This window comes from Ictidomys tridecemlineatus, unplaced genomic scaffold (assembly GCF_052094955.1).
Source record: "Ictidomys tridecemlineatus isolate mIctTri1 unplaced genomic scaffold, mIctTri1.hap1 Scaffold_182, whole genome shotgun sequence".
Lineage (NCBI taxonomy): Eukaryota > Metazoa > Chordata > Mammalia > Rodentia > Sciuridae > Ictidomys > Ictidomys tridecemlineatus.
In genome coordinates, this window is record NW_027521572.1 from 80,168 (window position 1) to 104,664 (window position 24,497).

The 24,497-nt window shown below is 52.3% G+C and overlaps 1 pseudogene; it reads left to right on the forward strand.

Annotated features, from left to right (window-relative positions):
• The first annotated feature begins 631 nt into the window (after positions 1-631).
• Positions 632-7,682, forward strand: LOC144372880 (myelin and lymphocyte protein-like; annotated as a pseudogene).
• Positions 7,683-24,497: the final 16,815 nt, after the last annotated feature.

Consider the following 24,497-nt stretch of genomic DNA (forward strand, 5'->3'; position numbering starts at 1 on the left):
CAAGGAGACAGGACTGACCTGGACCCTCTCCATTCCAACCCCAGCTCCAACAGAGCACTTCCTGAACTTGGAGGTGGAAGGGGTCAAATCTTAAAACAAAACAACAAAACCCAGTAACATAGTGCAGCTGATTTGCTTTGCCAAGATCAGAAGAATCGACTGATTGTAAGTATTTCATAAAAGAAAGGACATTTTCATAGCCATGTAAGTGAGGATAGACTCTCAGGACAGCCTTCTTGTGACAGTGCTGAATGATGTTAAGTTCTTTTTAGAAATGACAAATTATGTCCATGTCCTCTCTACATGGGTCTTCCTCCACCAGTGTTGTTGTGAGAGCTTACTGAGCTAATATTTGTCAAGTGTGTCTGATGATGCCGGGCATGTTAGTGTGATAAAAGGCTTACTACTAAAAAAAAATTAAACTGTATTTAAAAAAAATAAAGGAAAGTGATATTGAGGGTGATTGAAAAGACTGAGGTTGGAGACCTAGTCCAGGACTTTGGGGGATGAAAGGGTCATTTTTTGGCAAGGAATATGCCCACCCAGTTGTCTTGGCCTCCTTCTTTTGTTTCTGCACCCCCAGCGCCCCCCTGAAGCTGTGCCCTGGGGGCTGTGAACCCCTCTGGTCTGACTCCACTCCTGCTCCTCTCTGCAAATCTTCGGGGGCCTGGTATGGATCCTGATCACGTCCTCCCTGGTGCCCATACCCCTGATCCAGGGCTGGGTGATGTTTGTGTCTGTGTTCTGCTTTGTGGCCACCACTGCCTGCTTGTCCTGTACATCATTGGCGCCCACGGCAGGGAGACGTCCTGGGTCACCCTGGTGAGTGCCAGCCGAGGGCTTTGGTGGGAAGCGGGAGAGTTGGGCCTTTTCCCTGGGAAACTGGCTTCTTGGGACTTGGTGGGGCTGCCCTGGAGACATCTCCTGGCACATTCCAAGGCCGAGCTGGCCCAGCCTCAGCCAGCAGCCAGGGCTCCCGCAGCTAGGAGGCTTGAGGTGGAAGCAGAGGTCGATGTCTGTGCTGCTGGTCAATGTCCTCTTGGGCTGCTCAGCTTCATCTCCTGTGACCACTGTTTACCCATAACCACGGCCCCACCCCTCCTCATCCACCTGCACCTCTGTTACCAAGAGGGCTGCCTTCACCTTGGGGAGCAGGGTCCTGGAGGCTGGCCCCTGCCATGACTCCCCAGTGGCCAGGCCACGTGTGCTGCAGGGCTCCCCTGCCACTGGCTTCTACACAGGGCTGACAGAAAGGATCTGGGAACACAAATGGCATGTGGCCTTTCTTCTGTGTAAGATCCACTGTGAGGCCCTGGAGACCAGCAGCACCCTCATACGGGATACCTGCCCACTAGAGAGGGCCCAGGAACCCACTCTCAAGAGGCTTCCTGCTTGGACTCTTGAAATCTCTGCTAAATTACAACTAAAAACAGCAGCGTTTCAACTCTTTTGCTTTGAAATATGCCAGGAACAGGAAAAAAAAAACACAAATAAATAAACCCAACAAAATGGAAAAAAAACCAGAACAATGGAAATGGCCTTGTCCTCTCACTGGTCAAAGAGGCCGTGTTGGAGCCAGGTCTGTGACCACTCTGTACATCTCAGACCCTGAGCCAGCTTCCACCTATTAGACTCCAAGCTGTCCCCACCTCCTGCTGGAGCCACCTGCAGGGCAAGCAGGGACCCTTCATCTCAGTGCTTTCTGGGTCCCCAAGATGAGGAACTTCAGCTCCCCTGGGCTGCACTGGTCACACCACCTCTGTGAGGAGACAGGCTGGGGACTGGTGGGTGGGAGTCAGAGGAAGCAGCCGCGGATTGCAAGGGACCTGAGCCAGACCAGATGGGGACAAGTGGGGAGAGGCGCTGTGTCCTGGACTCTTTCCCTCCCATCCCTCTGATGCCTGCCCCTTCTGACTCCCAGGACGCAGCCTACCAGTGCGTCGCTGCCCTGTTCTACCTCAGCGCCTCCGTCCTGGAATCCCTGGCCACCATCTCCATACAGGACAGCTTCATCTACAAGCACTACCGCGAGAACATCATGGCCGTGGTGAGTCCCGCCTGCCAGCAGGCGCATGCGCACAAGCAGCTCTTGCTGTGCTGCCACTAGGTGTAGCGGAGGCTGTGCCCTGAGAAGGGAGTGCTAAGCCCAAGGCACCCCAGTGGCCAGGCCTGGAGTGCAGGCGTCTGAGCGCCCCCAGTGTCTGATGGATCGTGCACCATGTTATTTAACCCTCTCAAAACCCCATGACCTGGGTACCGATGCAGGGCAGAGAGAACCTGTGTTCTCTGTGGCCAGGTGCTGTGCCACTCATGACCTTGGCACCAGTTTGGGGCAGTGTTTCTGGATGCCAAATGCCAATGTCTTGGCTTGGCACAAGATCACGAGCCACCACACAGCTTTGTAGGTTCAAACAGCAATTCTTTATTCCCGATCTCACACCAGCCTCCACACACGCTCAGGGGAAATTCTCAATCTCCCCCACAATACACATCCTAAATACTTTTTCTCCATGAGAACTCAGCGGGAACTCAGGCAGCAGGCACACCCTACTCCCAGCAGAAATAATCTTCAACCTCTCACTTCCCTAAAACTCCTTTTGTCTTAAGCCGGGAACATCCTTAGGAGCGGGATACTTCCTCAAACCTGATCAGCTCTAAACCCAGATCTGCCTTGGTCCTTGAGCAAGGTCACCTTACATGCAATGTCAATAGCGAAATCCATTTAACATGGGATAGCTGGCAAGGAAATTTTGAAGCGTCATTCCTACTTGACAATGGCCCTCAGCATCTGGACACTTGGGCCTTGTGACCCTGGCCCTCCCAAGGGTTGTCCACTGAAGCAGACATTCAGGGACAGGGACACTAAGGTCAGGGACAGATTTTCTTTTAATGGGATGGGTGGGAAGTGCAGGGAGAAAGGATGTTTCACAGAAGCTTTTTCCAGGGCTGCTCAGGGGTGCGCCTGGGCCCATGAACTTGCTCCGGTTGACGGTGGATTTCTGGTGCAAAACCAGAACGGGTTCTGAGAAAGAGCTCCTCAGATTTCTATCAGTCAACCCATGTCATGCAGATCCTGGTGCAAAATATGGTAGTAGCCCACAAATAGCTGCTCCGGTGGCCAGACTGGCTCTTCCTCCTTTAGGAAGGGGCAGGGCAGAGGCAGAGAGCAGCCCATGGGGATGGGCAGTGGCCAGCTTTGGGATGGGGTCTGGTGAAAAAGTCCCTCATAGCCTCATCCCTGTGGGCCAGACCCTTTCTCTCAATTAACTGCCAACTTACAGCCACTTCCTTAATCATGGCCACCTCGGGGTCCCTGACACCCCCTGAAGTGTCTCTCAGTGTGAGGACATCTCCCCACATGGCCAGTTTCTAAGCAGTAGCACAGCCAGCCAGGAGCCTGGTTGCTCTTCCCTCCCTGAAACGCTGGTCCTCCATCTCCACCATCATCCCTCGAACCACTCCAATTCTTCTCTGTCTCGGGGGCACCTCTACCTCTCCCTATCCAATCCCAGAAGACGCTCTCTCAACAGACATCAGCAAAGCATTTGGCAGTTCCCATAAAATTGTTGCAGACTGTGGTAGCAAAACATAGATGGATTATGGTTGGTGGGTCTATGCTTGATGGAAAAGTCCAGGTGGGGCTGATAAGTGCCAGGGCAGGTCTCCAGTTGAGAACCACTGGGCTCTAGTGGATTGTGCTGTATTGTGACTTTTCCTTTTTATCGAAAGGCAGCGTACACTCAGAGAAGTGCACAGGCCACAAGTGTACAGCCTGAATTTTCAGAAAGTGAGATTCCCTGTGCAGCTAGCGTCCAGATGGAGAAATAGGACTCAGTAAATAAAGAGCTTCCAGAAATACCCCTCTTGTCCTACCACTACCACTGTGCAACTCTGCCACCTGTCAGCTTCTGATTTCTAGCACCCAATTCAGTTTTGCCTACCTTTGAACTTCACTCGAGTAGGGTTACACCAGGTCCATTCTTTTATGACCAGCTTCTTTCTCTCAACCTGGTACTTGTGAGATTCATCTTGTGGTCAAGTATAGATGTGTATTGTTTATTTTCACTGCAGTTTAGTATTTAGTATAAATATTTAGTATTTAGTGACATTTCTCCATTCCACGTTTGCTTATGTCCCCACATTTTGTTAGTGGAGTGGGATAGTCATGAGCATGCCCAGGTAAAGTCAAGAGTGCTAGAATCAAGATCCAAATGTTCTCAGCAGGCAGATGCACTGAACAAAAATCATGAAGGTAAATGCAAACCAGGTTCCATGCAGTCATGAGATCCACTAAAAACATCCACTGGATCAGGACATGGGGCAGAGGAAGTCATCGTTCCTCAGGATTTAACCCCAGATCCCTCCCAGCCATAGCATGCCCCTCAGGTGGTCTTGGGGTGGCCATTGCAGGGCATATGGGGGCCTGGGGAGGGGTCTCCAAGCCTCTCTCACTTTGAAGGCTTCTGGCCTGTCTTGAGGCTTCTGTGTGGTTCCTGGTTGGGACATGTCTCAGAACCTGAGCTTCTTCCCCATCTTGTTTGGTGGTGGCAGAACCTCCTTGCACAACAGGATTGGTGGAAGCTGCCTGCAGAGACCTGGAGATTTCTAGAGAAATCTGGAGGTTTCTTCTAATGGCAGGATATCTGAAGCCAGAACCCATCCCTGCATGTCCCGGCTCTAACCGCCCTCAGCGTGCCATTCTTCACCCCATTTGCAAAACAGTTTCTATTTCCTGTTACAGTGGGGACTTCTTCTGGGCTTGTGCCAAAGGACCTCTATGGCCTGGGAGTGCCACCGGATGGGCACAGGGGGGTTTTGGGGCTGCTCACTCGGGCGTGACCGCGCCCTTCAGACCCAAGAGTGCCGACATAAATTCTCTTAGGCTTGTTATTAAGTAACTCAGCTTACTCATCACCTCTGGCCAGCGGGGGGAGAGCTTGCCCAAGCGTGGGGGCAGGGTGAGAGCGGGCACCCTGATGGCTGCTGTTTATGGCATTTTTCAAGAGTCACAGAAGCGTAGCCACCCTAAGTGTTGTGCTTGGGCTGGAAACTCTTGGCCCCTGCCCAAAGTCAAAAAACAGGTGCAGAGATTGAATTTGGAGGCAGGTGAGCCTTAGGAAGGAGGGTGACAGGAGCAGGCAGTGCCCAAGTGACATGTAAGTCACCAGTGACCATTGCCACCACCCCAGGGCCGTTGTTCCCAGTGACAAAATGGCCGCATCCTCTCACAGCCTTATTATTTTTAATTGATAAATTAAGTCATTTAAATCAGGTATATATGGCAGCAGAATGCATTTTGATTCGTTGTAAGCAATTGTCACAGTTTTCTTAGGGAGCCCCTTCTTTTTGACAAAAGCTAGACATTCTCCTTACCTTCCCTGACCTGCACTTCCCATGGACCCTGGCCTTCACCCTTGCCTGGGCAATGATGGATCCCAGGATAAGAGTCCAATAGGGTGTCGGGATGTCCAGGAGCTTGGAGACCCCAGCGAAGGCCAGCAGGCCCATGTCTCAGATCTCATAGCTCAGCCACCACCATCACTGGTGGCCGCTGTCTTGCTGGTGCCTGTGAGTGGGAGGGGGGCAGTTTCCACTGAGTCATTGACACCTGCCTGGATGCTTTCCTTGCAGAGGCCCTCAGTGTTCCCATTTCAAGTCAGCTGACCACACCTGGACATTGGGTAAAGTTGGTAGTTTCATCTTGCATTCTAGGACCCAGGGATCTTGAGTCAGGTCCCCTGGGGCTGTGTGGGGAGAGGATTAGGGATGCACCTGGGCTCCCAAGGAAAGGGTGTGCGCATGAGTGGCGGGCAGTGGCAGCCCCAGGACCATGCGGTGCTCCAGGCAGCATGGACCCGTGGGCCTCCCTGCCTGCCCCCCCACCCCCAACACTAATGGGGCTCTCTCTGGGTTCCAGGTGTTCTCCTACGTCGCCACGCTGCTCTACGTGGTCCACGCCATGTTCTCTTTAATTAGGTGGAAGTCGTCATAAAGCAGCCAGACTTGAGCTGAAAACCCAGAGGTGTTGGCGGATCAGCCCATCCTTCAGCGTTAACTTTCTAGAAGGCAGACATGCTCTCAAGGGGGCAAAAAGAAGAGAAAAAAGCAACACTTTCCCACGGGTATCATGTTGACCTTCCCATTGACCTTTCCACCAGGGCAGGGACTGGCTGCTAACCTGCAGTGCTGAGCTTTTTAGGGCCTCTTCCTGTCTGTGAGAGGGCCTGTGGGGTGGGACACAAGGAGCGTGACCTCAGAAGACCACAGCATCCCCTGCTGGCCCCTGGGCTGGGTCTTGAGAACAGCAGATGGGAGCTCCCACGGGCTCCATGGAGACCCATTTCATGGGGTGCTTCTAAACGTCGCAGGAACTGAAACTCACCCGACTGACATTTCCAGATGCCACAACGGAAGATGAGAACCCTCTGACTTTATAAAGTGCCCGTGTGTACAGTTCCTCTGTGGCTGTGCTGGGGGTTTGGTTTGAATTGCCCTGTGCTGGGAACCAGCTCCTGGCAGCCTTCTGAGGACCTTTGACTTAATCAGGAGGCAGCCTCAGTGACAGTAAGATGACATCATGCACGCTCAGCCACTGCCCTCACCCTCCCAGAATCCCACTGCCCAGATGGCATCCCCTCCCTGGAAACTCGCCAAGTGCCAGCCTGGGCCCCAGTCATTCCCCTCAGTAGTCTGTGCTCAATTAGAATTCCCTTAAACCGCCCAGCATGGTGGCACCCGACTGTGGTCCCAGTGGCTTCAGAGGCTGAGGCAGGAGGATCGCAAAACCAGCTTCAGCAGCTCAGTGAGGCGCTAAGCAACTCAGTGAGATCCTGGCTCTAAATGAAATACAAGAAAGGGCTGGGGATGTGGCCCAGTGTGTTAGTGCCCCAGGGTTCAATCCCTGGTAAGAAAGGAAGGAAGGAAGGAAGGAAGGAAGGAAGGAAGGAAGGAAGGAAGGAAGGAAGGAAGGAAGGAAGGAAGGAAGGAAGGAAAAGAAAATTTCTTAAACCCAAAGAAAACTAGGTACAGCTGTTTCCTCTTACTTTTTGTAAAGCTGATCCAAACTGTTTTGAGCTGTGTGGTCTGTTCTGTGTTCTCTGGTGACATGGATAATCAACTGGTTTTAGAATGTCCCTGGGGAGAAAGGGGACCCAGCTGCAGAGTTGAAGGAAGCAGAAACACCCGGTGGACACTGGGTTTCTGGTGTTAGCTGTCCAGGCTGTAAGTAGACAAAGGTCCCTAAGTTGGGAATCTGGAAGCCCAGCCCCTGTTCTGAGTCCCCTTGATCCCATGGCTCAAGAATGAGTGACATTCCAGGATCACTGGTACCAAAATCTGGGTCACTGGTATCAAAATCTAGCCACTTGCAACGAGTCCACTGAACATAACTGAAATTTCATAGGAAACCATGAGCAACAGGCTTGGCAGGGGCTGTAGCTAAAAAGCAAAACTAAACTACAAATTATGAAATAATAGGGGTTTGTCATGTGTTTACAAAATTTGTCATTCAGTGTTGATGGAGGGAAGTCTCAAAACTGCCCTCTGCAGGGACTCACCCCAGAACTTGGTGCAAGCGAGGCTCCTTTGCAATAGGGAAGGGAGGGAGGCAAGAAGGCTGAATTGAATTTCCCAAAGTTAAAATTTTTTAATCATTTAAATAAACTTTCATAGGACCTCTCTCATTTTTGCTAATGATAAAGCCCTTACTAGTCCATGGCTTTGCTGAAGACTCTGATACAGCTTCTTGTCCCTTCTGTCCCAAGACCATTTAGAAATCTGCAGATTCATTTCCCATTTGAGTTGCATCCAATTTTTTTAAATACTTTTCAATATTGATGGATCTTTCTTTTTGTGTGTTTATCTTACTGTGGTGCTGAGGATCAAAGACAGTGCCTCACACGGGCCAGGCAAGTGCTCCACCACTCAGCCGTGACCTCAGCCCCTGAATTGCAAGCTACTGGAATTGGGTGTGAATGGGGCAGGTGTGGTTTCCTCAGGCCCCCAAATGCCCTCCCCAGGTCTTGCTCCCATTCTCCTGCCCCTCTAACCCACCCACCCGGTGCCCCCTCAGCTCCTGCACCAGCTCTCAGCTGTCTGTACCCAGCTGTTTGGTGTCTGCAGGTGCAAGTGTCAGCTGAGTGGCAGTCCTACCTGCTCAGGGCACCACTCCTTTGAGAACCCACGATGCCTGGGGAGCCAGGGGTGGTGAGGGAGGACATTTAAGGAACCCGCTGGGCAAGCACAAAGGCACCCAGACCCCAGAGACTGAGCTGTGGCTGAGCCCCTGATGCTGGCTCCCTTGGCCCCTCCAGGAAGGGGTGGATCTGGTGCCCAGGCTTCTCTGCATGGGGGCCTTGGGCAGCCCCTTCTGGCCTTTGGGCCCTGAATACTCCCAGATCTGTCCTTATGCAGATCTGACCACTGGCCTCTCAAGAAGTGATGACAATGAAGCCAGTGTGGTGGCACACCCCAGGGACTTGGGACAAGGAGACAGAGGATCACACGTTGGAAGCCGCTGCGACTTAGCGAGAGCCTGTCTCAACTTGAAAAATAAAAAGGGCTGGAGATGGATTTTACCAGGAGCCCTAGGTTCAATCCCCAGGGCTGAAGGGGAGAGAAAAAGGGAGAAGCCAAGGTGAGCACCTCTGGTGGACATGCACGTGGCACGGGCACTGGACTGCGTGGGCAGAGGGACAGCCCCGACCTTGACCAGGGCCTCACAGGTGGGGGTGCATGGGCCTTGGACTCCGTCTTCTTTTCGAGAGCGGGGCCATGACAGTGCCCCATCAGGCAGCCCCTGGGCTCTCCTCGGAGAGCCAGAGGCCTGCCTGGCCCACCACACCCCTTGCCAAGGGGAGGGGCCTGAGGCTTCCCGGGCCCCCAGAGCAGAGAGCTCACCTTTCCCTGGGCCTGAGAAAGAATGGAGGGACTCTTGTCCATGATGTGACCAAGAGCCGAAGCTTGCGGACCAGATCGAGCTGGGGCTCAGTAGGAAGTGACGGGAGAGCAGACCCAGTGGAGTGGTTAGCTTGCAAGGACCTCAGAGGTGGAGCTGGGCCTCTGGATCCCGTGAACAGTGCTCTGGCTGGACTCAGCCCAGAGAGCCACCCAGACCGTCCCTGCTGCCTTCTGGGGCCCTCACGCAACTCCCTGGGGCTCCCCCAGGGAGAGTGCAGCCCAGGAGGCCCCCGGGGAGGCCACTGTGGGTCAACTCCAACAGGGAAATGAATGTTCACGTTCACCTTGCTCCTGGAGGCTCAGGGGCACCCCCCCAGGGCAGGGTGGCCCGAAGGGTCCCATGCTGCCCACCTTTCCTGGAAGCCAACCTCCCCACCTGTCCTCTTATAGTAGGTCCCCAGGGCATCTGCCCCTCTGCAGAAGACCCACTTCTGGGCAAGTCAGGCTTCCTCCACATTCTAGAACCTGACGAAACACTGGCTCTTATTAGAGCCCAGCAGGCGCAGCCCCCATGGAGGTGGATGGTGCCCTGCACCAACCCCACAGGGACAGAATCTCCGCTGCCAGCCGAGGACCAGAGGAGCTGGCCTACAGGGCCCACACAAGGGTCTCTTGTTCCAGGGTTGGGGCCGGTGTGGGGTCACAATGGGGCCTTTAAAGGAGACAAAGGGCCTCTGGCCCAGCTGAGTGACCCCGCACACGTGGGCATCTGCCCAGGGCATTTGAAGTAGCACAATTTGGAAAAACAGATTGACAGTGATTCTCCCCACTCTCTGCCTGGTTCAAGGCCTTCATTCTGTCCCCACAGTGTCCAGCTTCACAGCCTGAAGGAGCTGGCATGCCACAGGCAGACACTGGCTCTGAGCTAGGACCCTCTTTCATAGGTAGCCAGGCAGAAGCACAGTGCCAGGCTTCCTGGGTGGCACCTGGAGAGTGCTGGGCTTCCCTGAGCAGCACACGTTCAACAGGCACCTGCTAGGACATAGGCAGTGCCATTGGGTCCCCCTGCTGCTCTCAGCACTTCTTTGTTTAATCCCCAAGACAACCTCATGGGTCCCATGAGTCAGCTTTCCGTCATATCACAAAATACCTGAGATAATCAACTCAATAAGAGAAAAGGTTTATCTTATTTCGTGGTTGCAGAGGTTTCAGTCCACGGTCACTTGGCCCTGTTGCTCTGGGCCTGTGGGAGCCCAGTGCATCATGGTGGGAGGGCTTGGCAGAGGAGGCTCTTTGGCAACTGGAAAGCCAAAAGAGAAAGAAAGGGATAAGCATTCCAATACCCACTTCAAGGGCACACTCCAGTGATCTAACTCCTTCCACTAGGCCCACCTTCTAAAGGTTCTGCCACCTCCCAAAAGCACTATGGACTGGAGAGTAAGCTTTCAACTCATGGCCTTTGGGGGAAATTCAAGATCCAAACTATTGCAGGGTCCCGTGCAGGTCTATACTATTTACACAAAGATTCTAAGGCACAGAGAGGTTGAGAGACTTGCCCAAAGTCACATAGAAGAAAGATATGGATTCCAGTTCCAATGGCCTGTCATGCCTGAGATCTTACTACAGTAGGGTCCCTGTGCCCTAGGCAAGTGAGCCAAGACATGTCACATGCACAACCCTGACTTCACCAGTACTGAAAGTGGAGTGGTCTCAGGAGCTTATGAAGCCTGCACTGATCCTGAAAGCAGCACTGTGCTTGGCTTTCACCCCAGGAGCAAACCCGTGGGGCTGTGTTCTGGCAGTGGAAGGGTCCCCCTGGTATGGCCCTGGGCCTGGGCAGTGGCAGGGGTGGCCGGCAGGCTGGAGCCAAACTCCACCAGGTTTTGTGAACTGAGGGGCCGAGGCACAGTCCCCCCAGCTGGCCCAGGTGAGTGGCCTCTGTCCCCTCCACTGCAGAACACCCACCCTGCCCCCAGGCTGTTGGACAGCTGGAGAACTTGGTTGAGGTAGGACCTTGAGACCAAAGGAGGCTCAGGAAGCTCCAGCTGCGGTTATGGAAAGATCTGGAAGGGTCCTGAAGTTTCTAGCGCAGCAGACGATGGCTGACCGCCCTCCTGTCATCCTATAATAAACTCAGATGGAGACTTTGCTCTCCGGTTGGCCCTCTTCCTCTGATCCCTGCTGCCCTCCTCCTTTTCCACCCCAGGGCTTTGTGCACCAAGGTGGAAAAGAGGCCAGGGGCTGAACTGGACCAGCTAGCGGCCATAGCAAGGACAGGCCAAGGCGTGGGAAGAGCCCCTGGGGACTCGCTGGCTGTGACTTCGGAGTCTGTGGCTTGTGGCAGCCTGGCCCTCGTGGCCTCCAATTTCTGGGGTGAGCGCTGGTGATAGCAGTGGCTGGTTCGAGGGCCATGGCTGTCCCCAAGCAGAAAGCACAAGTCACCCAGCTTGGTACATCGTCGTGTGTGTCTTGATGATGATGATGATGGTGACAAAGGGCTGCCCAGCTTATACCCGGCCCCGCCTACATGCCCCCTCCTCCAGGAGCTGACTCACACCTGTCCTCCTCCTGGGGGTCTTGGTCCCTCATGCTCTTTTCCTATCTTGCAAGCCCCATCCCTCAGGGTCCCTGCCATTATCCAGTTCTTCTCCCACTCACCCCCACAGGACAGAGCGAGTCTGGAAGGACTTGGGAGCTCTGCAGCCCCCAGATGAGCTGTGGCCAGGGGACAGGAAGTGAGTTGGCCCAAGAGCCCATCCTGTGACTCATTCCTGTCCCCAAATCCAGGAAGGGATGACCTGGGAGGGAGGTGCAGGTGGACAGGTAGCATATTTTCTCAGACTTCTCCCCATCTGCAGTTGGGGTTGGGGTCTCTAGCCTCTGCCTGGGCCCCACCTCAGGCAAACAGTGACAGGAATGCCCGCCAGCCTCAGCACAGTGGCCCATGGCACCTGGCCTACCTTTCGCCCAGTCAGTGGAGAGGGCCACGTTCTGTCCTGGTGCCCAGAGAGGCACGTGGGTCTCCCACGATACTCTCCCCCATGCCCAGGCCCTGCAGATAGGATGGAGGTTACTGGCCTCTGCCTGAAGGTGTCAGGAGAGGGGCTCTGGAGGGACAGAGGTCACTGCCAAGCTCTCCTTGTGGGGCCCCTTCTGCCCACCTCCATCCGCTGGCTGCTGCCTTCAGTGTTAAACTTGAGCTCTAAATGACTGACGGGCGTTCTCAGCAGCACGGGCACCAGGAATGCTGCCCGAATTCCCTGTGACCCCTCAAAGGCATTCTACTGTGTGGACGCTGCTATCTTTCCACCCTGCAGATGAGGAAACAGGTTCCTTGGAGCTGAATCACAGCTAGCCAGGGCCACCACCAAGGCCTCACTCAGGCCAGGCGGCCAGGCTCAGGTGTCATGCAGACTCAGGCACCGGAGTTTCCACAGTGCCTTACCCGCACCCTGGTCCCCAGCTCAGGCTGGATTCAGACCCTCAGCTGCTCCGGCTTACCCTGGAGACTCAAAAGGGTGACTGTTCCCAAAGACATGACATTTTAGCCAGAGACCCTTGAAAATTGGGGAGGCAGAATCTCATGGTGACGTGTGGCCACCAGAACAGGAACTTGGAGATCTAGAAGACAGAAAATCACCTTCACCAAGTGCTGAGTTCCAACCACCCCACACAGGGCCAGTGATCACCACCTGCGAGGACCCGGGTGTGACCTGGGCAGAAGAAAATCACCTGGACTGTTCTGGGTGCCCTTTGGTTTGGGGGGATGGAATTCCAGCCTTTGACCTTCTGGGCTTGCAAGCCTGACAGTGGCCAGGTCTGGGCCCAGGATACCAGGTTTCAGGAGAGGCCAGTCAGCTCCGATCTCCCCCTTTCCTGCCCAGCATCTTTCATCTCTGTGTGAACATTCCTCTTGCCAGGATGGGAGAAGGAGTCCGTAGCTCTCCAGTGGCCTCCAAGCAGCAGTCAGGAGCCCCGGCTGGCTTAGGCCAGCTCCACGTGAGGTGTTTCCAGAGAGCTGTGAGAATAGCACATGTGGCTGCGGAAGCTACCGGAAGTCTTGTTGCAAGGTGTCCAGCAGCTGTGAGAGGGGCAAGGGATAAGCAGGGACAGAAGAACCCGGTCTTTCCTTGGGCTATCCTACACCATGGGCAGCCGTGGTCTCAGGGTCCTGGTTTCTGTGTGGCCTTGGTCCTCATGGGGCTCCACCTCAGCCCTCGGGCCAGCATGAGGTACAGGAGAGGTGGCTCTCCTGCCACCTGCCCAAGGTACAGACCCTTGCTTCCCCCCATCAAGGAGGGCCAGCTCTGTCCTTCCACCAGGGGTGTGAAGAGCACTCTGCAGCACCAGAGCCCTGGGGCACATGGCCGCTAACTGACAAGTGAAACCTCCTCCCCAGAACCTGCTGTCACTCCCTCTGGAACAGGGAGTAATTTGCCTTCTATTCCAAAAATAAAAACGTGAGTGTATCCATGCTGTATATGCTACCCAACTGCTTGTCTTCTAACAGCCGTCCACTTCTTTACATCCAGTGTACTCTTTTCATCTTTGTTAGCAATTTAAAAATTTTTACTTTTATCAAGCTTAGATACAGTTTGATCATGGCTTAAAGAGTTCAAATATTTAATACAAAACCACATCCTCTTTCATCTCTTGAGGCTGATCATTTTGGTGTTTGCCTGTAGACATAAACAAGTGTAGGAGCTTCTATTTTTTTTTTTTTTAGTTTAGCTTGTTTGGTTGTTTTTGTTTTGAACTCAGAGGTGCTTTACCACTGGGAAACATCCCCAGCACTTTCATCCACTTTTTTTGACACAGGGTCTTGCTAATTTGCCCAGGTTGACCGCAAACTGTGATCTCCTACCTCAGCCCCCAGAGTCCCTGGGTTTGCAGCGTGCACCACCACACTCAGCTGCTTCTTGCATTTTTTAAGGTAGTTCTCTTACATCTCTTTCCCCTCCTCTTTCACTCCCCTCCCTCCACTCTCCTGTTAGGTTACATGTCCTGTGGTTGATTCTGGTGCTGAAAGGTGGCAGGAACTTAAGAGGGTGATTAGGTCACTAAGAGGGGTTCGTGCCTTTCTGGAGGGAGAGAGTTCTTGCTCTCTCAAAACTGGATTAATGGGGGTTGGGGCTGGGGCTCAGTGGTGGCACACTTGCCTGGTATGTGTGAGGCACTGGGTTCGATTCTCAGCATTGCATGTAAATAAATAATAAATAAAGGTCTATCAACAACTAAAAAAATATTTTAAAAAACCCACTGGATTAATTACTGCAAGAACAGTTGCTATAAAGCCCAGCTGCCCTCGTGCTTTCCTCCCCAGGAGATAGATACCCACTGGCCCTTCCACTCCACTAGGACTTCACCCAGAACCAGGCCCCTGCCAGCACCAGGCCCTTGGGCTCCCAGCTTTCAGAACCAAGAGTCAACTCCTTCCTTATACATACCATTGTGGTTTGGATGTGAGGTGTCCCCCAAAAGCTCACGGGTCAGACAATCCTAGAAGGTTCAGAGGAGAAATTATTGGGTTCTGAGATCCTTAACCCAATTGGTGGGTTAATGGGATTAACTGAGTGGTACCTGAAGACTGGTAGTGTGTGGCTGGAGGAGGTGGGTCCCTGGGGGGGGGGTAATTTGCATCTGGCGAGTGACCTCTCTCCCTGCTTCCTGATCATCATGTGAGATGATTCCCTCTGCCACACTCTTCTGCCTTGATGTTAGCCTCACCTTCAGCCCCAAAGAATGGAGCTGGCTGTCTATGGACGGAGACCTCTGAAACTGTGAACCCCCATATAAGCTTTTTCTCCTCTATAATTGTTTTGGTCAGATCGTTTAGTCACAGCAGCAAAAAACCTGACTCAAACAATTACCCAGCCTCAGGTACTTTGCTCTAGCAACAGAAAACAGGCTAACACACATGGTAATCTTGCTCAGATCAGAGTTTATTCTTTATGGTAGGAAACCATGTTACATATTGAATTATGCATTCAGAAATAAGCCAGTTAGTGAACTATAGTTACTTTTTCTTTCTTTTTATTTGTTTCTTATGGAGCTAACAATTTCCTAAGGGCTTTTTTGAGTGTGTTGTGTGTGTGCATGCGCACGCACGTGTGCTTATTTTTTTCCCAGAGTCACTGGGTTTATTTTCTTCTATTTACTTATACTTATTCACCCTCAATACTGTGACTGTCATCTAAATCAGTCCCAAGATCCCCAGACACACCAGGTATTCCAACAGCCTTCCAATGCTGAGGAGGCCTCTCCTGGCCATATCCACCTGCACTGCATTGCTTCCCCTCAACACCTGTGCCCAACTGTCCCTGCCTCGTGGCCCTGGATGTCCCCATCCTCTCTCTCCCAGGTTGCTCTTCTGCTTCCTGTAGCCCCTACCATCCCTGCCTCTTGTTTGGACTGCCTTCTCTTTGGGGGGAACATGTGCAACCTTAGTTTCCTAGAATACAATTTAATGGGAGTCCAGCTGATTGTTAATCACTCTGTTTCTTTTTGAAAATGTCTTATTCTACCTTCAAGTTTGGTTGACAGTTTGGCTGGGGATAGAATTTGGGCTGAGTGATTTTCTTTCAAAATGTGGGAGGTGCTGCGCCCCTGCACTTAAGCTTGCAGAGGTGCTGTGTCACCCAGTGAAGGCGTCTTCTCTTGCTTTTTCTGCTCTGTTTGGGGACTTGTGTAACTTGAGCATTCTCTTCTGGTCTTCATCCCCACCCATCCAGGGCTGGGGATTGAGCCCAGGACACAGAGATGCTGGGCCAGTGCTCCACCACAGAGTGGCATGCTCCGCCTGTGGGCTGAGTGCAGTTTTCTGAGCTGCTTTTTGACATTCCCATTTTTCTCTTTGTCGTTTTGCTCTACTTTCTGAAAAGTTCCTCGAATTTATCTTCCAAACTTTCTACTGAATTTTTCACTTTACTGTTGTTTTCTTAAAAGTTTGTTCTCAAGAGCTCTTTTCTATGCCGATTTTCGCTTTTAAAGACATTTTTCTTTGATTCATGTATCTATTCTTTTAATGTGTTAATTTTATGAACACTTGCTTCTCCCTTGGGCTCACTTCTTCTTTATTAATCTCTTTATTTCACATTAAAGGCTTTCATAAAACGTCTGGAAGTTTTAGGATAATAACTTATGATCAACTTTGTTGAAGGATAATTTGACTATAATAAAATTCACACATTTTATATAGGGTGGGGCTGCCATTTCCCTGTCTGCTCAGCTTGGGGACTGTGCCTGCTTATTGCTTAGTGGGAAGATACAGCTTCAGGTTCTGACAGACGATGGCAGACCTGTGGGTTCTGCTTAAGGGATAGAACCAAGCCCCCCAAATGGCCCATGCCCACCTGTCAGGCCCTCAGAGTCTGCTGTGCATTCCATCCAAAGCCCTCTGCAGCCTGCTCAGGGACCAATGAGCCACTGTTTAGAGTCCAGGACATTCTGGCTAGGGAGAAACCGAACACTGGCCGAGAGATGACCAGCGATGAGCAGCCCTTTAACAGGTCTCCATGTCTTGATGTCTTGACACTTATCTTCCACACCAAAGAAATTAGAGTGAGGCTTCCCCCAGAAAAGGAGCAATGTCCAACTGTAGCAGCTTCCAAGTATAAATGCTGCAACGTGCTTTCAATTGCCAAATGTGTTTGGGGTTTGGCTTTTGGGTGCATTCGTGAGATCGACATGCAGATTTCTTGTGTTTCCTGGGCAAAATAATACAAGCCCCGGAGAGTCTCATCCCATTGCCCAGAGATGGACACAGCACTCTGCATTTCTAAGAAGCTTCTAGAGACTCTTACAGGCAGCCAGTTCAGGGACTCATTGATTCAGTAGGTGCTGGAAGGTCCTGGCCTCGTTGTGCTGGTGATGGAAGGCTTCTGGAAGGTCTTGAGGATGACTTGGACATATCTGGTCCCTCTAGTGCCAGCTCTGTCTTAGTGGGGTGGTGTGTGCGTGCCTCTGTGCACCCTGCCATGTTCAGCTGTTGCTCTCCCTGGGGAGCCAGAGCAGGGGTTCTCTATGACTTTTAAACTTGTAGCTTCCATGCAAAGGGCCCTTGGGACCCGATCTGAGGATCCATCTGCAGTTCAAGTGCCAATATATATGTATATTTTTGTCCTATTCTGGGGCCTTATTGTCTGTGTACGTTTGTTTGTTGTTTATTCATTCATTCATTCTGGGGATGGAATCAGGGCATTCCATTCTTTACTACTGAGCCACATCCCTAGTCCCCCTTTTTTATTTTTTATTCTGAGACAGGATCTCACTAAGTTTGCTTAAGGCCTTCCTAAGTTGCCGAGACTGGCCTCAAACTTGTAGTCCTCCTGTGTCACCTCCCAAGTACCTGGGATTAGAAGTGAGCGCCCCCACACCTGGAGCCTGTATCCTCTTTATTGCTATTTATAATGTATGTCTAGATGTGCTTGTGATGCCCACATTAAAACTGTGAGACATGAAGTGTGGCTCTCTGGCCCGATGGTTCCCAGGGCCTTCTGGATTAGTGATGGTTCTGAGCTTCCTCCTATAATACATCTCCTCCTTCTGAGTTAGATCATCTTTTAGAAAGTACATACCAAATAACTTTTCAAAGTAACTCCTTGTTATTGGTTGTCAGAGCACTTGGAGTGAAGCCAGTGTGGCGATTAACAGTTGCTTCTGGGCTTTTAGGAAAGTAGGATGGAGGATATCGACCACATCTTGGAGAGGATTGAGGATGGCAGTGAGCTCAGCCACCCGGGTCCCCCACCACTGAGCGCATGTCCTGTATGTGGAGCACAGGTATGGCCTCGGCCTCTGATTTTGATGGGGAGGAGTGATTTAGAAAGAGGACAGTTTGCTGTCTTTATTTATTTAGAAGTGTTAAGAGTGCATTATTAAACATTGAGGAAGTAGAAAAAAGGAGAAAGAAGTAAGGAAAAAACATCTGTGTTTCAAAGGACTTTTTTTTTTTTTGGTACTGAGGATTGAATCCAGGGGTGCTTTACCATTGAGCCATATCCCCAGCCCTTTTTATTTTTTTGTGGCAAGATTTCACCAAGTTGCTTAGGGCCTCACTAATTTGCTGAGGCGATCCTCAAATTTTCGATCTTCCTGGATGCTAGGATTATACCCGAGCATCACTGCACCTGGCTCCTTTTTATTTTTGATTTTGAGACTGGGTATTGTTAGCTTGTTTAGGGCTTGCTAAGTAGCTGAGACTAGCCTCTAACAAGGAGTCCTCCTGCCTTGGCCTCTGAGTAGACATGGGTGTGGCACCATCATGCCCAGCTCAGGACTTACAAACAGCTTGCCTTTGTATGTCTCATGAGGCGTTTTGAGCTGTACCAGTGTAGTGTCACCCTTGGACGATCACCCATCTCTTGGTCTGGTGGGTGCTTAATGAAACCTGATCTTTGCCAGCTTTGACAAGTAAGCTGCCTGTATCGTTGAGGCCCTCCACTCCGCGTCAGGGTGCATGCTCCCTGTACAAAGCGTGGCAGATGAACACTGGACCCACAGGGGAGACCTACCCCAGGTTCTCTCCTAGCAGTGACCCACTGCATCCCTTGGGTGCCCCATGGGGCCAGTAGTGGTCAGGTCCTATTGCAGGTGGCAGATTTAAAGAAAGCAGGCCTAGAAATCACCTTTCAAGCCCAAAATCATTGTTCTTTGGCTGGACTCTTACTTAGCTTTCTGCAATTTCAAGTCATTGTAGGAAAGCCTGACTTAATTTTTCTTCCTCACATTTCCCACATTCTAGACACTTGAATCCGACACAGAACTGAAACGGTATTTTGGTGCTCGAGTGGTCCTGGGGGAGCAAAGGTAAGGCCCACAGTAGCTGCATTCTCAAGCTGTTTTTACCTGTGTTCATTTCTTATGGGTGGGGGAGCCATTGAAAACCCTGGGGGAGAGTACTGAAAGCCACACTGGACAGATGGAGCCCTTCCAGGGCCTGGGCAGGTGGCTGAGACGCCAGGAGGCCATGCTGTTTCACACCTTCTCAACTGTGCACCCCATATTTTTAAAAAGATCCTACAAGCTGTTAAACTTTGAATCCTGAAATTTTATCCAGATCCATTTTGTTTCTCCACCAGCAGGAAAAATGACAAAAAGTTTGGGTTCTGAGATCAGTTTTATGTCACCTAACTCATTCCTGGCTAGTCAGCTTCTGCAGTGTCAGTTGATGGTGAGCAGGCAGTGGAGTGTCCCTTGGCTTTTCCAGGGGAAGTCAGGGCCCATCCTGGGACTTTCTGTAGGAGGTGGGAGTTCCACTCTCCATCTCTTCCACTCTTCCTCTCGAGGAAGCTGTGCTGGCTTTGGCATGTCGGAGTCCCAGGTGTCTTCTGTGCCTGATGCACAGAGTTCTTTGTTAGGCCAAGGATAGGCGTGTCCACACCTTGGCTGCAGGCCCCCTGCATCCATGAAGCCCTCCGAGAAGTGGCCCACTGTGGGTTTCCTCGAGTACCTGCGCCTTGCCCAGCTGCCCTCCCAGGAACGGTACCGCCAAGGCCCACCTGCACTCGGTTGTCCTCAGCTACATCCTCGACCACACAGTGCCTTGAAACTGTGTGAGGTGTGCACGTGGCGCCCTTGTCTGACTGGTGTCTGTTGGGTCATGAGTGGGCCAAGGATTATTTTCACACTTCGTTTGTTCCCACTTTCCTTGTGTTTAACAGTTTTTGCCTTGTATTTTTGTTTTTAAGTGTTTGGGGACTCATGGGTTTCTGACTTCTGTGTGTTTTGGGTTATTTGTGAAAAGCACTTACATGAGCCACTACCTGTGCTGCTCAGGCTGAGTTCTGCCACTCAGCCCAGCTCTGTCTGCCTGCCCCTGTGTTACATTTTTGCATCATCTTATTTTTGTAAATTATAGTTATTATCAGTCATTAGTTAATAATTACATTTGTTTTTTAGTTTTTATGGTGCTAGGGAGTGAACCCACAGCCACACACCTCCGAGCCACACACCTCTGAGCTGCCCCCTGCACATATTTCAGTTTTATGTATCTATTTTTGAGGTGAGGCCCTCCATGCTTCCCAGGCTGGTCGCACACTCATGAGTCTGCATGGGCCTCCCCCTCAGCCTCCCAGGCAGCCAGGACCACAGGTCTGTAACCAGGTCAGCTCACTTACTACCTTTATAGCAGCACACTTTTTTGTTGTTTGTTTCTTCAAAAATTTAAGTCCTACTGAAGTATGTCCAGTGAAAAGCTGTGGTTCCCTCCTTCTTGGTCCCCCACCCTTGTCCTGTTGTTCAGAGACCAAACCTTAGCTCCTTTCTGTTCCTCCCTCCTGGTGACCATTCAGGGTTTCCATATAGCTGTGCACTGATCTTTGGGGGGAATCTGACTTCCTCCTGAGACAGATGGGGTCTGCTCCCTTCCCCCTGTCTGTGCTGTCTCCACACCCTCTGTGTCGCGACCCTTAAGGTTCTCCTCCTGACCCTCCCCCCAGCATCTGTCAGGGCTGCCTCCTCCCCTAGACTTCTGGCTGGCAGCTCACTTCAGACAGACCTGGCGGTGCCCAGGATGCTGTAGACTTCCAGGCACCAGTGGTTTCCTTTCCACTGCTTGCTGCGTGTGCAGAGTTGTGCCATATTGTGCCTCTCAGCCTCTGGCCATGCTTTTTTTGTGTATTTGTTCTTCTCACACAGTTTTCATGTCTCTTTTTGAGAAAAGAAAAATGCTGTTTTGTCCTGTTCTGGGTAGTACAGCTCCTTATTCCTTGTTTTGTTTTAGTGAAATAGGGCACTGTTGAAAAGCCTAGAGATTGGTCTATACACATCCACATTTCATCACTCAGCTCAGGGTGCAGCCCTTCCAGGCCTGGCTAAGATGCCACCTGGCAAGGGAGCCAGACCCCCTAACAGCAGCTAAGAACTCTTGCCCAAAGGGGGCCTGGTACCCTCAACTTGTCGCTCACACAAGAGTCGCAGGGAGCTGGGTGCCTGAGGACCCTCAACACTCTGCTCTTGGTCTTCTTTCTTGCAGAAATATGCCAATTTACTCCTCAGTTTTGTTTCCATGTTTTCCTTTTCAAAGATTGGAGTCATATTGCTGGGGTCTGTGTCAGAGGTCCACTTCCCTAATTTGCCTCTGACCACGGCCAGGCATTCCTCCTGTGCAGCCTGTCCAACAGGAAGCAGCTCGTTTGCTCAGGGAATTTCAGTGGCCCTGAGCTCCTGCTCTGCACCATGTTCTAGGGTTTCACTTTTGTTTCCTTTTTGTCCCTCTTGCCTTCGTGCTGGACTGTTGGCCTCCCTGTTCCCCTGGACCTGATGGTAGCTGCTTGCACAGGTCACAGCTGGGTCCCCTCTTCACGCAGCAGTGCTTTGCTCTCTCTCCCTGTGTGCCCCTTGCACACTGCTCTGCCTCCAGGGAGAGCTGGAGGGATTGGGCGGCCAGCCTGGCCCCTGGCCTGTGGAGGTAAAGCTGTGCCTGTCTCCTCCTCCCCAGGCTGCGACAGAGGGAGCATGTATAACCCAAGTGCACGTGGCTGATGACCCCCAAGAGCACCTGGCCGCGGTACAGCAAGCCAGGTGAGTCTGTCACTCCTGCAGCAGGGGGCTGGCACACTGTCCTCAGTGCCTTCCGGGTGGGCCTTGAAGCACCATGTGCAGCTGCGTGTGAGGTATGGTGTTCCTGAGGGTGCAGCAGCCTGTATGTCCCCAGCTGGCCTGACCTGTGCAGAAGCTCTCAACTTCCTTGCCGTCTGCCTCGTCCTCTGGGTGCCATGCTACAGGAAGCAGCTGAACAGACGCTTGCATTTTTAAGTGTTTTTTGTGTGTGTGTGCTGGCACTGAGCCCGAGCACTCCAAGCCACACATGCCAGGCTGGGCTCTGCTGCTGAGCTGCATCCTCAGCCCTTGAGTTTGTTTTCACATTATGATAATTTGGGGGCTGGGGTTGTAGCTCTGTGATAGAGCACTTGCCTAGCATGTATGAGGCCTTGGGTTTGATTCCTAACACCACATAAAACTAAATAAGCAATATAAAGGTATTGTGTCCATCTACAACTAAAAATATTTTTAAAAATCAATAATGTATGATAGTTTTATGTTTAAAGAAAACAGCCATGCAGAAGGTGCAGGGTAGGAAGTGAATGCCCTCTCTGGGCATCGGCTACACAGCATAGAGAAGCATTCAGACATCCCTCTGCAGGTTGATGGGGCACATACTGTAGAAGAGGTCATGGGTGTGTAGAGGACATGTGTGGAGGGTGGTAACCAACGCACCTCACCTGCTGTGCCTGTGGGGTTGGGGATTCTAGAAGAATCCCCTTGGACTCCCAGTGAGGATTGCCTGGGAGTTCAGGACCTGTACTTGTAGGATCAACCCTGATGCCTCTCATGTATCTTCTCTTCCCACCAGGTCTCTTGCCCTTGTAGCAAAGGAACCCGAACATGGTAGAGATAGGGGCTCATTGTCTCAATCTGCAGGACTTGGACCTTGGGCCAGGCTCTCAGGATGGAGTAGCTCAGGGGAAGACCATGAGAACCATTGGCCATTTAGCAGTTGTCTTAGTAGACTGAATTTTTCAGTTTAACCAGAGGAAATGGTCCCTCCACACAGTCACACAAAAGGAGCAGAACCATATTTGGTCAGGGGTTACACATGGCCAAGGCCTCTGAACTGGCCCTGTGCCCACTGCTCGCCTCCTGCCCCAGCCCCTCACAGCCACCCTGGATGCTGGTCCTAACCAGACGTGATCGGGCACCCAGATGGACCTCCATGCTCCCATCCCTGAAGTTTGTTGTCCTGGGCCACTTCGGCTCCATCCTTTCCCAGAGCTCATCTGAATTCTATAGAGAAGTGAGTCTTTGTGGAAAGCAGACAGAGGCCAGCTCCCGGGACAGCCCAAGGAAGCAGTGGGAAGCAGGCCCAGGTGTTCTGAGAGAGTCCCTGGACGTCAGCCTCTGGCCCAGAGGCAGCCCAGCCCCAGGCCTGGGTGACCTGTGAGACCCCTCAGATCGAGTGGGTTGGTATCACAGAGTCCTTTCTGAGAACAGCACAAGGGAGACTTTTGGGGCTACTGTGCTCTGTAGAGGCGCCATGTCCTGGCATCCAGCACACCTTCTCTGTGCACTCTCACCTGCCAGGTCTGTCTATGTGGCTGTTGGAATCGAAAAAAGGGCTTTCCTTCTTTGCGTTTGAACACAGTGAGGAGTACCAGCAGGCACAGCACAAGTTCCTGGTGGCCGTGGAGGCCATGGAGCCAAACAACCTTGTGGTATGTGGGCCCCACAGTTGCCAGTGGGTGGAGGGCGAATGCCCAGGCAGCTTCTCCCTTGGCAGTGGGGCCCCCGGACCCGAGGGGCACTGTGAAGACTTGGCACTCAGGTGCTCTCCTGCTGGGAGCTGCGTGTAGTGGCACTATGGTCCTTCCCAGGTGCTGCCTCTGTCTTGGGCCTCACTGGGGAGGTAGGGGGAGCATGTAGATCCTGCTGGCCCCATGTCCCCCACGTAGGGGGGGGCGGGAACCTGCTTGCTTTCAGTCCTCTGTCCTGAGACCTGGGAGCAAATACAGCCCCACTGAGCAGGCAGTTTCCCCAGTTCCCACCTGGAGCCAGGTCCAGGCCTTGGCTGGGTAATAGCAGTGCACACCTGGAGTCCCAAGGGAATTTCGTCTGTCACCTGGTGATCATCTCTCCTGGTGTGCACAGGTCCTGGGGGACTGCAGGGGTGTCCTTTGGGTCCCTGCCTGTGACCTTCCTCCAGAGCTGCCCTTCTTTTCTGGTAGATTCTGCTCCAGACAAGCCCCTACCATGTGGACTCACTCCTGCAGCTCAGTAATGCCTACCGCTTTCAAGAGGATCAGGAGATGGCACGAGACCTCATAGGTGAGACCCAGTAGGCAGTTCAGCCTGCCTATTCTCGCCACTAGAGCAGATGCAGGTGGCAGGATGTTGTCATGTAGCACTTTGTGGAAGGTGTGTCATGCCTGGTTTAATATGTCCTGGAACTTGGCAGCCATCACTGCAGTCCATTCCAGGAAAACAGCCTGCCATCTTCTATCTTCCCCCAGGCCCCAGAACCCCTGAATTCTGGTCAGACTCTCCGTGGCCCTACCTGTGTGGGGAGCCATTCATTAGAAGCACTGTGCGTGGTCTCTGCCCATGGTTGTGTGCCCCATGTGTGGTGTGACCCAGGTTTCCGTGTGCTCTTGGCTGGATAGTACACCCCCTTTGGACAGACGTGGTTGGTGAATCTGTCATCAGTTGGTGGTTCTGGTTGCTCTTCCGTGTGTGCGCGCACGCTGCTGTGGGCGTCTGGGCCGTGTTTGTATCACCTGGGGACTGGGCATGAACAGGACATGTGGCAGTGGCACCCCATGGTGTCGAGGGTGTTTCTCATTCAGGCTCACATGTTCTTTGGCTGCAATTAATGCCGTGGCACCAGGGAAACCTAGGAGGTCCCATTGCAGGGTCCCAATTCTGTGACCCCTTCTTTCCAGTGCTTTGCTTGTTTGGGGTCTTGGGAGTTGCAGGCGCCTACTGTGGCTGACTCCCGCCTCTGTGTTGCTGCCCACAGAGTGAGCGCTGTACAGCATGGAGTGTGCCTTCCACCCCCTGTTCAGTGTCACCAGTGGGACATGCCGGCTGGACTACCACAGACC